The sequence below is a fragment of the Cygnus olor genome, chromosome 14, assembly GCF_009769625.2.
Source record: "Cygnus olor isolate bCygOlo1 chromosome 14, bCygOlo1.pri.v2, whole genome shotgun sequence".
Lineage (NCBI taxonomy): Eukaryota > Metazoa > Chordata > Aves > Anseriformes > Anatidae > Cygnus > Cygnus olor.
In genome coordinates, this window is record NC_049182.1 from 7,081,953 (window position 1) to 7,095,763 (window position 13,811).

Consider the following 13,811-nt stretch of genomic DNA (forward strand, 5'->3'; position numbering starts at 1 on the left):
AGAGTAAAAATACCCCTAAAAAAGCTTAAATTGCAATTTCTCCCTCCCCACCCAAAATACAGCATCCTGAGAAACCCTCAATAGTGTAGTCAGTGGGGTTGTTTGAGCAAACAAGAGCTGACTTTGCCCACGCTGTTTTTAAAGTCTCTGGTTGCCAGTCTCTGCACAAGGAAGAGAGTAGAATTAAAGCTGTATCTCGGGGATTTTCCTGTGAGAATCAGTTGCTTAAAGGAAGAATTATTGGACCCATGCTCCTCAGGCTGAGTCAGTGTTCAGTCAGCATCTGCTTTCTATCCCTACATTGTGAGATAAGCATCAATGATAAAGGGTCGTTTTCTTAGACTCCTGTAACTGGACTCCTCACGATCCTAACCACAGTGAAAAAGTTCATCTGCATGAGCTTACAGCACTTTTCCATTTGGATAACAACAGATAATTGAAAAGGGAGTTGGGTTAAGGGCAATTGTACTTTAATTTTGGGTTTGTTCCTTAAAAAAGATAATCTTTCTCATGTTGCAGCACTCTTGTCTTGTGAGTGCAGTCTCCTGCAGGAGACGTGCTTTGGAGACACCACCATATCATTCAACTCAGGCAAGTTACAGCTTTATTGACTTCTGTTCAGCCAGGCCATTTCACACCAGCTGGGTATCTCTTCATTTTTTTAATTATACAGCAGCTCGTTCAGATGTCCCCAAATACTGCCAGCTTTTTTGCTTTGTGGAAGGGAGGATTACACTATCGCTCCCAAAAAAAAAGAAAACAAAATATATATATATATATTTAGATATTCAAATGTCATAAAAAACCTGAAAAGCCAGAAAGTGGAGCTTTCTCACTGATAGGACAGTGCCTGGTCACGCCTGGCTGCCAATGATCATAATAATATCAAGCAATTAGGCCTTTCATTTTCATTAGGCTAATTAATTGTTTGCACAGTGCCCTGAATATGGAATCATTTTCCTTTGGAAGGAATAAAAGGATTAGAATGGCTGCATCCCAAGATGCTCGGAACATACTTTATTTATTTTATGGGAGAAAAATTCTCTCGTGCCCCGAACGCAAGGCATGTAGTCGAGTGTTAATGCCCGTGCCGGGACGTTTACATCAGCGGAGATGCACACAGATTATACATATGTCCATCCATCTGCCTCCACGCTCCATATGCTACCCGGGGCTCCTGCTGCATGTCAATGAGCTCGCAAAGAGGCTGGAGCTGTCGCTGTGTGCGTGCTGCCAGCTTTGGATGTCAGGAGCTGGGCGAGATGCGCGTCCCCTCGGAGGTCGCCGTCCGCGTGCGCCCCAGGCAGCGCCGTGGTTAGGAGCCGTGTGCTGGGACAGCACTCGCAGGGTGCTGCGGGGTGTGCACGGACTGGAGGCTGCCTCGAGAGGTTTGTGCTCCAAGTAACTCAAAGGCAAACGAAAGCCAGGCTAGGATTTCGTGACGAAGGGTACCCAGTGGATACAACATGCAGAGGTTATTGCTAGCTCTGATTTTTTATGTTTGGCCTGTTCGGTGCCTCTTTGTGCTGCCTGTTATTAAGTATATATTTCATATTAAATTGTTTCAAGTGTAACAGAAGCTTGCAGAAAGCTATTTCAGTGGAGAGCGAGGGGACGTACCCAGCCTTAAGATTAGGGGAGAGGCTCCCACCACGAACTTCAAGTAAATCAGTTGGAGATAGCTGGCTGGAGGTGCCTTTTCCATCTCTGCGTCTGCTGCAAGGCCTGCTACGGCCATCTGGAAGAGGGGAAAGTGAAAATTGTGTCCCGTGCTACCTCCTCTGAAGAGCAGGGCACTGAGAAGAGCCCTGGGCTGGAAGGCAGCAAGGCCACCAGGACGCGCTCGCAGCCACTGGCAGATGCCGTAGAAAGAGCCGGGGGCAGAGCTGCCTCATTTCCCAGGCAATCTGTTCCCTTGCTAAACTATCCTGACTGCTGGAAAGATTTCCCTAACATCTGCCCCCGAGCAGCTCTAAATCCATCACTCATCTCGTCCTGTCCATGCCTGCCACTGCCACATCCCCAGCACCACGCGGTGCCCGGACCTGGCTTCGTGTGGGCTTGGAAAGGAGCCCCTGCAAAGGATGGGATTGTGTCCTGCCATCGTTTTAAGAGCTTTTCAGCATTTCACTTACTTTCTCTTATATTTCGTTCACAGTAAGTATCTTGAGTTTTTTGCCTGGTCAATGGGAAAATCACGAATTTTCATTTTCTTTTTCTTTTTCTGTGCGTTTTTCCCAAGCTTAGCTCTCCTAAGTAACGACTAGGGGGGAAGACAATGGACCAGAAGACATGAAGGAGTTTGGACAACTGCCCTAAATTAGAGGATGGGTTTGCTTTGGAAATCCTCTATGCATCACACTCTGTTATAGAGAGTCGGTTTCAACAGCAAATCTCTTGCAACAGGGTGTCACTTCGCTTCCGTACATTACTTGAAATGCTTTATTAATTTGATGACCTTGTGGGCTCTGAGAAAAAGCCATTTATCAGTGTTTTGAGGAAAGAGAGCTCCTCTGGGCTAAAGGGACTGTTTTGTTGCTCAGATTTATTGGCTGGCTGACTTAATTCACCATTCAAACACGATGATTTTTTAGCTGCTGGGCAGCGGCCCTTTCAATGTTGAAACTAATTAACTGCTCGAACTCTTCTTGGTGAGGCTGTTTTCTTACCGCTTTTTAATCCAGGGAAATAAAGCAAACACAATCCCTGAAACACAAACACGGGTTGCATGGCTACGGTATCAGCGCCGGCACAGGGCCCCGCTGAGCGACGTTGTGTTACAACGACGGCGAGGCTGGTGGCTGTCCCTATTGTCGGTGTGACAGTGCACAACGGAAAGATGAGAAAAGAGACAATGTCTGGGGATAGAAAAGGAGGAACGCCAGAGCCATGATGAGGCAAGAGCTTGGAGAAGAGCAAGGGAGGGCTGCCCTTTGTTCTCTGATTTACAGGTAGGGATCCACAGCCAGTAGAGGTCCGAGCCGTGGCTTGCAGGCAGGTCCAGGTCAATGGCAACGCATCTGGGGGGGTCCTTGCACCTCCATCCCCTTCCTTCGTCACGGCTGATGCTCTTGTAACCTGCACCTCCGAGTGTACCAAGTACTTCATAGCTCAGATGGATGATAAGGACCTCAGTGCCTGCTCTGCCAGGGCCCTTTCGAATCCTTGTGTGGATGGAGAAGGAAGGGAAAGGGGCTCGCTGCAGGCTGGGACACATCTGGCTGCAGGATGCTGAGCTATTCATCGCTGTCAGCCAATCCCGCTCACCAAATATTTTCTAGGAAAAGTTTATAATCCCAGCGATATTTCATGGTGATGGCTAAAGAAGGCATAATAGGCCTTGGAGCTCAATGCAGATAAATTCAGTGTCACTGCACTCCGTACAGAGTTTTGTGAAGCCCCGCTGCCCTGCTCCCTGCTCCGAGTGCGCAGGTACGAAGGAAATATAAATCACAGCTGCTAACCCGAGGCGGGGAATCCCCCGCTGACTGCAGCGAGCTCCCCATCTGTCTTCGTCCCTGACAGTTTGATTACCTTTATCATCATCTTTAAATGGGGAGCTGCAAATACCATTAGTGGCCATAAAGAACGGCAGTTCTTCCCGACGTGCTCCCAGCAGGGTCCTCGCCTGGCGGCACCGAGCACAGCCCGGCCGCCTCTCCCCAGGGACTCGGGGCTGGGAGTCCCAGCCCTGGCTGTCAACACACCTCCATTCGATTATCTCCCTACCTGCATTTCATTTTAGGTGTCTGCAGGATTTCCAGCTTTCTTCTTCGTGGTCTTTCTTATTTCTAGAGAATAGAAGTATAGAGGAGCACCCCTGGGTGTGCCGTCAGGGAAATCCCACGTCACTGGACCTGCTGGGAACAAAAAGGAAGGTGCAGGGTCCGGCTGCACTTGGAGGAGAGACCTCCGCTCTCTGAGGCGCTGGTGGAGCTCCCCTGGCCTTGGATAACAAGTGGGGAGCTCCAACAGGATGCTGAGGTTTTCTATCTGCTAGTTTCCTAGGAGAGCTCTGAGACAGTTCTAGGAGAATTAGAGTGAAAGTTTGTCGTGGAGGGGGGTTAAATAAGAGAAAACAGAATTTGGGTGTCAGGAGAGTCCAAAGTAGCACTGCGGGATATGTTGTACCCACCCGCTGCCCCATCTCCCAGCTCAGCCACAGCCTGCTCCAGCATCTCCTGGCCTCAAAGGCTACCTCAGGGGCAGGACAGGACACGGGCAGGGCGTGACGGGGACTGCGCAGTGCCGGGGGAGATGCTGGTGCTGGACAGGCCGGGATGCCCTGGGGGCCTGCTCTGTGCAGCCCCCAGGCTGCTGCGTGTCAGGGGCACATCCCCCCAACCCCAGCACAAGGTGGGGAAGGAGCTGCCTCTCCTGGAGCTGGCACAAGCCCCAGGGCCGTCTCCGTTGCCGCTAGAGGCAGCTCTTGTTTTGAGCATGGAGAAAGCAGCCCGCAGGCACCGAGCGGCTGCCCAGGCACTGCCCTGCAGGGCTCCCTGCCTGCCCGAGCCCAGCACCATCCTCCAGCGAGGGCCTGCAGCCCCCCAGCCCACCGGGGGTCCCATCCGGCAGCGGCTTTCCCCATGGGGACACATATGGCACATTAGAGCCTGGGGGGGGCAAGGAGACCCCCAGCACGGCAGGGGAGCCTGGCAGCAGGAGGGCAGGAGATAAAAGCCAGCAAAGAAGGATTTGTCCTTCTTTCTTCGTAGATTAACAGATCCGGCTTTGACGGGAGGATTTAGTGATTACAGTGACTTAATTGCATGGGGGAAACCTTTCGTAGCAATTCCTTGTCTGCCCAGCTTGGCTAGCCGGGCACTTGCATCGCACCGCGAACAGCGGGGACGCCGGGGCTGGCGCGGGGACGGGCAGGCACAGCCCGGGTGGCACACGGGGCTGTCCCCGTGCCCTGGCCAGCACTTCAGGACAAGCCTGGATATATGGATACTGTCCGTGGTTGTGTTCCCACCTGCTGCCTGCCTTGGGGAGCCCTGGGGAGGCTGGATCCTCTTGCCCACCATTTCCTTGGCCCTGCAGCATGAGCAGGGTGGGCAGCAGGGGCAGCCAGGAGGGTCCGTGGTGTCCGTGAGGTCCTCGGCTGCCACCCGTCCCTCCCCGTCACAGCAGGGCTCAGCCTGGGTGATTTCCAGCACTGCTCTTTTCAGTTCAGTGCGGCAGGAGAGGCGGCTTACGGAGGCCTTAAAGGAATAAACGATGCATAAAAATATTTGATCAATTAAGCCAAACGATTTGGCAAGCGCAGGCTCCCGCTGTACCCATCCTCCTCACAATTGCCTCATTATCCAGCACTAAATCAAGCTGTCACGGCTTTTTTTTTTTGGCTTGGGGAGGGAGGGAGGGAGCCGCTTTCCAGCCTTCACCTCCAAAACGAGCACCCGAGCGGGAGCTGGGCACTGACTCACCGAGAGCATCCCCCTGGCCGCCTTCCCCCGCCGCCCCCTCGCTGCGCGCAGGCGGGGGCGATGCGCCTCGCGTGGCTGCTCCTCGCTAATTTGGTCACGGAGCAGGGATCGGGGATGTGATTTCAGCAGCAGGAGCTGCTCGGGGAGGCCCTGCCTCTGAGCTGCATGGGTGGCTGGTGGAGGCTGCAGGCTCCTGGCCGGCTCTGCCTGGAGGATGCTCATGGACAGGCTCCCAACGCATCGCGGGGGCTTGCGTGAGCAGGGGGGGGCCTGAACATCCCAGGGACCCTGCCCTGGTGCTGGGGGGTGTAGATTCTCCTGGGTCTTGCAGTGGCTGAGCTCTCACTGCCCTCTTTTCTAGGTGGGGTGTTTTGGCTGCCGACCTTCTGAGAGGTTCTGGTGACTGGGGGTAAGGGAGGCGGCTGTCCCCTGTCTGCATCTGAAAGCACCAAAGGAAATACAGCTACCAATGGACACACCTGCACGGCGTTATCAGCTCTTTTTTTCCCTAGGAAACCACAAGAAACTGCACAGAGAGGCCCTTGCTATGAGCAGATCCCAGAGGGACTGTGCACGGGCATGCGCATAAGCCCCGGACACCAGAGTTCCCCAAACCAGGCTGTTTGCAGCTGCCGGCAGCACCCTGTGGGTGGGATCCTGCTGCTGCCCGGTGCTGGGCGCTGGTGCTGGGGCTGGTGCTGGGGCCTGGTGCTGGGGCTGGGCCTGCCCGAGCAGCAGCTTGCACGGGAGGCACACACAACCCGCGCTGTTTGGCTTCGGTGCCTTTCCACCGCTGTCACAACACAAGACGCTCCTGCTGCTTTCGCAGACTGGCTAATTGGCTGCAAAGAGCAGATTTATGTTCAAATCGCAGCTACTTTTGAACTTCTGGCTTGTCCTTAAAATCCGATTCCTACGAGGTTGATTTTTTTCCCCCTTCTTCTGAGCATGACTCCGCTCAGTCTCTCTTTGCTGAGGAGCAGTGCAAGTGGCCATACAGGTCCCCAAACCTGCCTGGGGTATGCGAGGCAGGTTGCACACCCCACATGGTTCCCACGAGGGATTTTGAGCTCCTGTGCTGGCTGCCCCCAGCCTCGGGGACGTTTAGAAATAGAATTTCAGAGCCATGAACCAGCATGGGAAAGCCAAACCCCGCAGACCCCATTGCTCCACGGGAGCTTTGCTCCGGTTGCTTTTAATTCCCCCGCTGAAGCTCCGTGATGGGATCCGTGCGGGATCACACCGCCTGCTGCGTGTCGAGTGGAGCACCCACATGAATCACGGAAATAATGGAGCTCTCTGCCTGTCCTCCACCCACTCCCCATCTCAGTCACCTCGGCAGTTTGTTTTTTGTCTCTTCTCCAGCTCTGCCAAAGCTGGTAACAGCTCGAGCTGCACAGCCGGCTTCAGTTTTCCCTACCACAGGCCAAACAGGAGCTCTGGAAAAGCCGGAGCAGCTCCAGCAGCAGCTGGGAAAGGGCTGGTGAGCTGGGACCTCTCCAGGCTCCAGCTGTGACCTCCTCCAGTGAGACTGGGAAGTCAGGACTGGAGCAATGTGGGCAGGAAAATGATGGCAACAGCACAGCTTGACGGGAGGATTTGGAGCTGCATTTCTGGATCTCTACATTACATGGTGATTTCAGATCACAGATAGAAATATCCAAGAGAAACTCCTCGTAAATAACCCGTTCTGTGGTTTTTCTCTTTTCCCCTGCTGTGCGGCTGTGGAACATTGCAGCCGGGGTTTCCAAAAGCGGTGCGGGCCCTGGCAGGTTCACGTCCAGCTGAAGCAAACCCTGCTTGGCTTTGGAAAGGTCCCCGAGCCCCGCAGCTGCATCTTGCTGGGTGCAGTTTGCACCTTTGCTGTGCCTCATTTGGCTGCATCGATGCCTTTTGCATCTGGGCCAGATTCAGCATTACTCTTGCTGTGGTTTTACACTGATTTAACCAGTGGATCTCAGCTGAGGGGAAACAGAAAAGGATGCGGGGTCTGTTGTGAGAGAAACACAAAGGCATTTTTTTATATAACTCCTCCCCAGAAAAGAGGAATGGAGGTGACGATTCTTTGCTAAAAGCTACCAGGTTATTTCCCTGCACCCAGCAGGAGAAAACCCCTGGGCCCAGCCGATCCATGCTGCTCCCTCCCTTTGAGGAGAGAGCAGGTCAGATGCTGCAGTGAGGACACCTGGAGCCCCCCGTGCAGCAGCTTTGCCCTCACAGCCACCTTCCCCATCCGGGCTCCAGCTCAGCAAAGCAGCAGTCAGTCTTCACCATCCTTTCCACGATGCTGACCCTGCTGCCCCAGCCTCCCCGCGATGCCATGGGGCAGGAGCAGCTCCGTGCTGCCAGCCCAAGGTATGTTGTGGTCCACGATGTATCCCCCTGATCACTCTGGGGCTATGCTAATGGATTTCTGCTTTAATTACATGGAAATCTGAATGTGCAGCAGTGCCTGGGTACCTCTGCACAGCACGAAGGAAGGCACGCTCATCGCCGTGCGGCATGACGGCATCTATTTTTTTGCATAATAAAGGTAAAGCCACACCAGGGATGTGTGTCTTTTATGGGCCCACGTCAGCCGCCTGCAGGTCTGGAGAGCTGTGAGCAGGAGGGGGAGAGCGCAGGAAGGCAGGCAAAATAAACAGATAAATCCCCTGAACATATGGCTCGTGCTCTGGATCTTTACGCATGAGGCACCCCACTTAATAAAAGTTTAGGATGGAAAAGCCAAATAAAATTGATAATCTGCCCAGGGAGGGTGATTCAAATGAAGTAAGCACATTACAAGGGGATGACTGATTTACAGTTTTCTTCTATTTGCAGTTTTATGACTATTACAGTTATTCTTGTGAATATAATTCATTACTGTGCTATTATTCCCAGAAGTGAAAATCAAAGGTTTATCAGCCGACACCGGCAAGCATGAAATACTGCCCCAGCACGCGGCTCTACGCTGGAATCAAAGCCTCAGCGCCGACCAAGGAAACCTTCCCCTGGCCCCAGCGCTGCTGTCGAGCCCGCCCCCCCCGGCCCCCAGCATGGGAGCGGGCAGGGGTGGGCAGCCCGGAGCCGCCAGCAGCATCCCTCTGCTCCAAACGGTGACCGACCCCCAAGTGGGAAAAAGAGGCTGGTTCAGTTATTCGGAAATAAAATAATCCTGGGGGCATTCCCTAGCTACTTGCTGTCGGAGGGGAGATGCTATAGAGGGAGCAATCCCGCTGTATTTTTGGGGCTGAGGCTGGGCAGAGGGGCACGCAGCAACTCACTGTGTAGGGTGCTGGAGGTGATAGCTGGGGACTGAGAGCGTGAACCAGAGCGCAATGAATTCAGGGCAGGGTTTTATTTTGACTAAAAGCCATCGCTGGGAGAAATGGACTGAGGCAGGGTTTTAGCCAACCTAAAAGGCAATCAACAGAGGAATGAAGTGTAATTTAGGCTGTTGCTGGGTGGCAATCTGATCCTGCAGCCTGTGTTTAATACAAATGCCATCGTTACTGAGGCAGGGTGCCTCTGGCTGCTGCTGACGCCCAGCCCTGGCCGAGGGTGCAGCCTGGTGTCCCAGCCCTCCTGTCCTGATCCCACGGCTTTTGGGGTTTTGTCACCCCACAGGCCAGCTGTGGAAAACAAGACAAATCTCTTCCAACCTCCCTCTGCTCCTATTTTCAACAAGTGTCTTCTGAAGTGGCACACTTTGCCTTCCCCTGTTTGGCTCCATTGGTGGAGCCTCATCCTTTGCAGCGCTGCAGATACTCCTGCTGTCCTGCTCAAATATCATGTAGCTCTTGATTAAAACAACTCCAGAAGCTAAAATGACAAAGCGAGCCCTGCACAGACCAAGGCCCCTTCATCCCAGCACCCTGGCGCTAGTCCTGGCCACGCGTGGGTGTGATGGAGAGAGCAGGAGGGACCGCGCAGACCTGGGCTTGCTTCCCCACAATGACTCCTGGCTTCACCAACCTGTAGCTCAGAGCTTGTCTTGGCACTTAACAGCCCCTTATGGATTTTTATTTCCTAGAATTTGTCTGATCACTTTCTGAAGCCTTGTAAAGTTTGGGCTTTTGCAGTATCTTCCGGTAATAAGTCTCTGGTCAACGCTGGAAGAGGAGGTTTCTCCTCTGGCTCGTGTGCTTTCAGAGCCTCTGTCGGTGGCACTGTGATCCAGGTCACGTGTGGGGATGGGAAATACGAACACTGAAGCCAAGAGTTTGCTCCTCATCACTGCAAAGTGCCACCGTGGGAGCAGAGTCTCTGAAGTCAGAATTGCTCAAAAGGCAACGAAATGGCCCCAGCTGCGTTACCAGAGCCTGTCCTCAGCCCTCCGCTCTCCCCGGGGCCCCAGAAATGGCACGTCCCAGAGCAGCTGAACACAGGCAGCCAGGATGAGCTGCAAAGCCTGTTTAACAGCTTTAGTTCAGGGGAAAAAAAAATGCTTAAACAAATGTGTCCATCATGCTGGAGAGAGCTGAATCTCTGCCCGTGCTCAGAGTGGAGCACATGTCAAGTGCTGTCCCCAGCTTCCCAGTGCCTCTGGCACGGCCGCCTTCAGCATTTCAGGCATTAAGATGCTCCAACTGGACATGCGCAAAATAAATCCTATTAGTGCAAACGGCATGAAATAAAGGCAAATCAGCTACGGTAATAACCATGTACTTTTCCTGCTAGGGGCTGGGGACAGGGTGCACTGGGGACCCGAAAGTGCCCAGCGAGGACACATCTCCAGACTGAGCTAATGGCACATGTGCAGCCGAGAGACTTCAGCATCGTGGTTAATTGTGATGAGCAATAAAATTCCAGCTGGGGAAGAAGGTCCCAGCGCCTGCCAATTAGTTCTGGCATCCCGAAGACAGACTGTAATGGGATTATTGAACCAGTCCTATTATGCACTAAAAGTGTTCAGGGAACCTCGCCACTGTGCCGCTGCTGAGAGCGATGCGCAGAGCCGGGGAGGGCTGCAGGGGGAGCTGGGGCTGGGAACCAAGACCAGCACCTTGTCTCACTCCTGGGCGAAGCACTCGTCATGCCAGCACTGTTCCAGTCTGCAGCTGGGCAGGAAAAGTGACCAAGATTTTGTAGTTTAAAATAAAACCAGAATCATTTCCTCCCTTACAAGAGAAGCCCGAGAAGCTGTATCAGACCCCAGCTGAGAACATTTAAAAGGGAGCACTGCTCAGGAAGCTGTTTGCTTGGCCATCTTACTACAAGGGCAGGTATTTGTGACGCTGAGCTTTCTCCTTCGCAGCCCTGCCGGAGATACCATGTTTGTAACAATGCTGCAGTCAAGGCCGGGATGAGCAGCTCAGCCGCCAAGGAGCCGCTTCGCTCCTCCACTCGCGGTGACGTTTGGAGCCACAGGCTCACCTCGGCAGACGATGGAAGGGGCGTCCTGCAGGTTCCCGGTCTCAGCAGCTGCCAAAAATGCATGCCCCTCTGTCTCTGCTCACTGCAGACGTTAATGGAGAGACCGGAATCGCTACTCAGATGACAACAAGGCTGGCAAAGCCCGGCCATGCAAGGAGAAGAAAGGCACAACACAGCCTCTCTGCCCCTGAAGGGTTCCCCGATGCCCCGATGAGCTCAGGGGACCCACAGCCGACGTCCCCGTGTCCCCAGGGTGAGACCGGGAGCCCCCCACCCACTGGGGCTGCAGTGGGTGTGCCCAGGGCACAGGGCTGGGGCCCCAGCAGGCTGATCACAAAATGGAACCAGAAGCTCTTTATTGGGCAATAAAGAGGCAGACCAAGCGGAAAATGAGTGGGGTGGGAGCGGATGAGTTCTGGGTTGTTTCTGCAGGAAACATGAGCAGGATGTGAGTTAAAAGGATGAAAAGCTATCTGATTATTAGGGCAACATTTATGTCCTGTGGCTGCTCAGAGCTGGGAATGCCCCAGCCCTGCCCCAGGGCTGCAGCAAGGAGGAAGAGGAGGGGAGCAGCAGTCGCTGGCGAGGCTGTGCCACGGGATGGGGGAAGGTCCCAAATGCCCTGCTGCCAGAGCACAGCTGGGCTGCGGCCAGTTATTCCTAAAAAGCATGAAGAGGAGCTGAACTTTCTCTCCAGTCCATAACAATCTTTGTTTTTCTCTCTGGGAACCTGCACATCCCAGACCCGAGGGAGATGCAGGGAGATGCCCAGGGCACCACCTGCATCCTGTGCCATGTCCTGCTGTCCCCACAAGGCAGAGTCATGCTAACAGCCTGCGGCAAAACTCCCAGCTGGCTCTGAATGCATCGTTTCCACTGCATTAATTTCCACTCATTATCGATCACTTTGTAACGCACCAGGAGTGTGCTGCGCTCCAGCGCTCAGGAGTTAGAAGGCCATCAATATCTGGCCACTGTGAAGGATGTGCCCCAACAAAACATCCTTCCTGTGTTACAAAAGGAGCAGAGGGCTCCCACTGCTCCAGCTCCCTGTGCTGTCATTGCCCCGGCAGGATGCGGTCCCAAATTCTGCCACTGAAGCCCTTACCCCCCAGTCCGGGGGAGATTTACCAGCTGATAGCAGAGCACAGGCTCTCTACAAGTACAGCACAGCTCGTCCGCTGGTGAACTCACCAGGCATTGAGAGCTAGAGGAGAAGACAGAGCAGTATTGTTTATTTATGGTCTTAAAGACTTTTAGGGTCAGGAGCGTAGCCACGGTGTATCCGAAGCGAGCCCAGCATGGTGTGTTCAGTGTGCCCAGCATGTCACAGACCCACGCAGCTCCCAGCACGCGGGTGTGTGGCTCACTCTGGCACCACCCCGGCCGTGAGCCCTCGGAGATGCTGAGCACAGGGCTGACCAGCACCCAAGGACCACTGGAGCTCCTCCTGGGGACTGGGGCTGCGACCTCCTCCAAGGACTTCTTTGAGTTACTTCACCTGAAGATTGTCACAAAGCTGCAGCTGGCATGGCTTAGGTGAGCGAGCACAGCACTGCTCCTCCTGCAGAGCTCCCCCGGCACAGGAACATGCTGCTGCTGCTGCCTCCAGCAGCTCCCAAATGGGGATCCCCAGGGGGCAACCCCCTTTTCTATGACTTTATGGTGACGAAGCTGGCACCGGCAAGCTCCTGACTCATCCTAAGACTGATGAGCAGGTCCTGGGATGAAGCTCTAACTTGGGTTGGAGGCTGTTTATTGCCTGCTGGAGGTCAAGGGAAGGGTTCCTTCTTTTCCACAAGTATAAATAGTTCAGCTCTGCCCTCCCCCTGTGCACATTGCCTTGTTGCTGTAGGGTCAGGCCGGGATACAAGAGATGCTCAAGCCCCCAGGAGCATCAGGGATCATGGGCTGCATGCTGATGGCTTGTATCAATAATTTTGGTTGTAGGGTCGTGGTGAGCTGCAGACTGAGAAAGGCTAGTTCCTCGCCTTTGTCAGAAACCAGATCAGCTCTGTAAATACATTAAAACCCAGCTCATGTTATTTATCTCAAACCACCTGAACTCCCTGTTTCAGTACATTATCTGCCAGCTCCCACCACGGGAGGCGTTACGTGACATTGCTCTGAGTGGAGCCTCGGTCCGTCAGAGCCTCAGTTTTAGGTCGGATTTCCTCACTAAGACATAAGCTGCTGGAAAAAAAAGAGCAAACACACAGGAAAAAAAAAAAGTCAGGGAGCCTGCAAGCACATATGGAGAAAAGGAAAAGCAAGTTTTGGGTTTCCCGTCTATGCTCTCTTGAGTGTCCTATTAAATTTGCAAACCAACTGGAGGCAGAATGATCCAAAGTGCAGCTGCTTCTCAACATGCAGCAGGAATTACTCCTGGCCCTGCACAGCGGTTTGTAAAGTGATGTTTTTGTCTTTCGAGGTTCTTCATTGGCCCCTCCACCACCCTCAAAATTCCTTTCCCCCAGTAATTTTGCCGAGTCACTTATTTCTCTAACTCAGAAACAAGCTCAGACAACTCCTTTTTGGCTCCATCTCTTTAAAGTGCTGATAATAGGAACAGACTGCACAGCCCTACACCTGCAGGCTCCTCTTCTTGGGGTGGCCCCCTCCTGAGCCAGGCTGCTCCCCCAGAGGTGCATGGGGCGCCCACAGATTTGGGGGTCCACAGGGGGCTGTGTCCTGCCCACCGCCACTGCCACCCATGCAAGAGGGGGACAGCGATGTCCCCGTCTCTCTAACTCCAGACCGGGCAGTGAAAAGTCCAGGCATGAAGCAGGACCTAAAGCATCGGGGGGAATGAAAGCAACTCGGAGGAGGAGCAGGCGAACAGCTCTCCTTGTATTGATTTATTTATAGAGAAGGAGATATTAATGCCAGACCTGTTGTTTGAACTGGTTTCTCCTCGGCACGCAGCGAGAAGCCCTGCTGTGCCTGCGTGCGTGCGTGCAGGCGTGTGCCGAGTGCTAATCCCTGCCCCGTGCCCCCGGCTGCTGCTCCCAAAAATTCCCTCCA

General features: G+C 53.7%; 1 long non-coding RNA gene across 3 annotated transcripts; it reads right to left on the minus strand.

Moving 5' to 3' along the window:
• Positions 1–2,351: 2,351 nt before the first annotated feature.
• On the minus strand, positions 2,352–11,123 carry LOC121077731. Of its 3 annotated transcripts, none has more exons than XR_005824275.1 (5): positions 10,788–11,123; positions 6,191–6,271; positions 4,976–5,204; positions 3,730–3,860; positions 2,352–3,164 (listed from the first exon to the last, which is right to left on the minus strand). It is a non-coding gene; the product is annotated as an uncharacterized LOC121077731 (long non-coding RNA). The 3 variants fall into 3 exon arrangements; XR_005824274.1 differs by having other exon boundaries at positions 2,353–3,164; positions 3,730–3,857; XR_005824276.1 differs by lacking the exon at positions 6,191–6,271 and having other exon boundaries at positions 2,355–3,164; positions 3,730–3,857; positions 10,788–11,122.
• Positions 11,124–13,811: the final 2,688 nt, after the last annotated feature.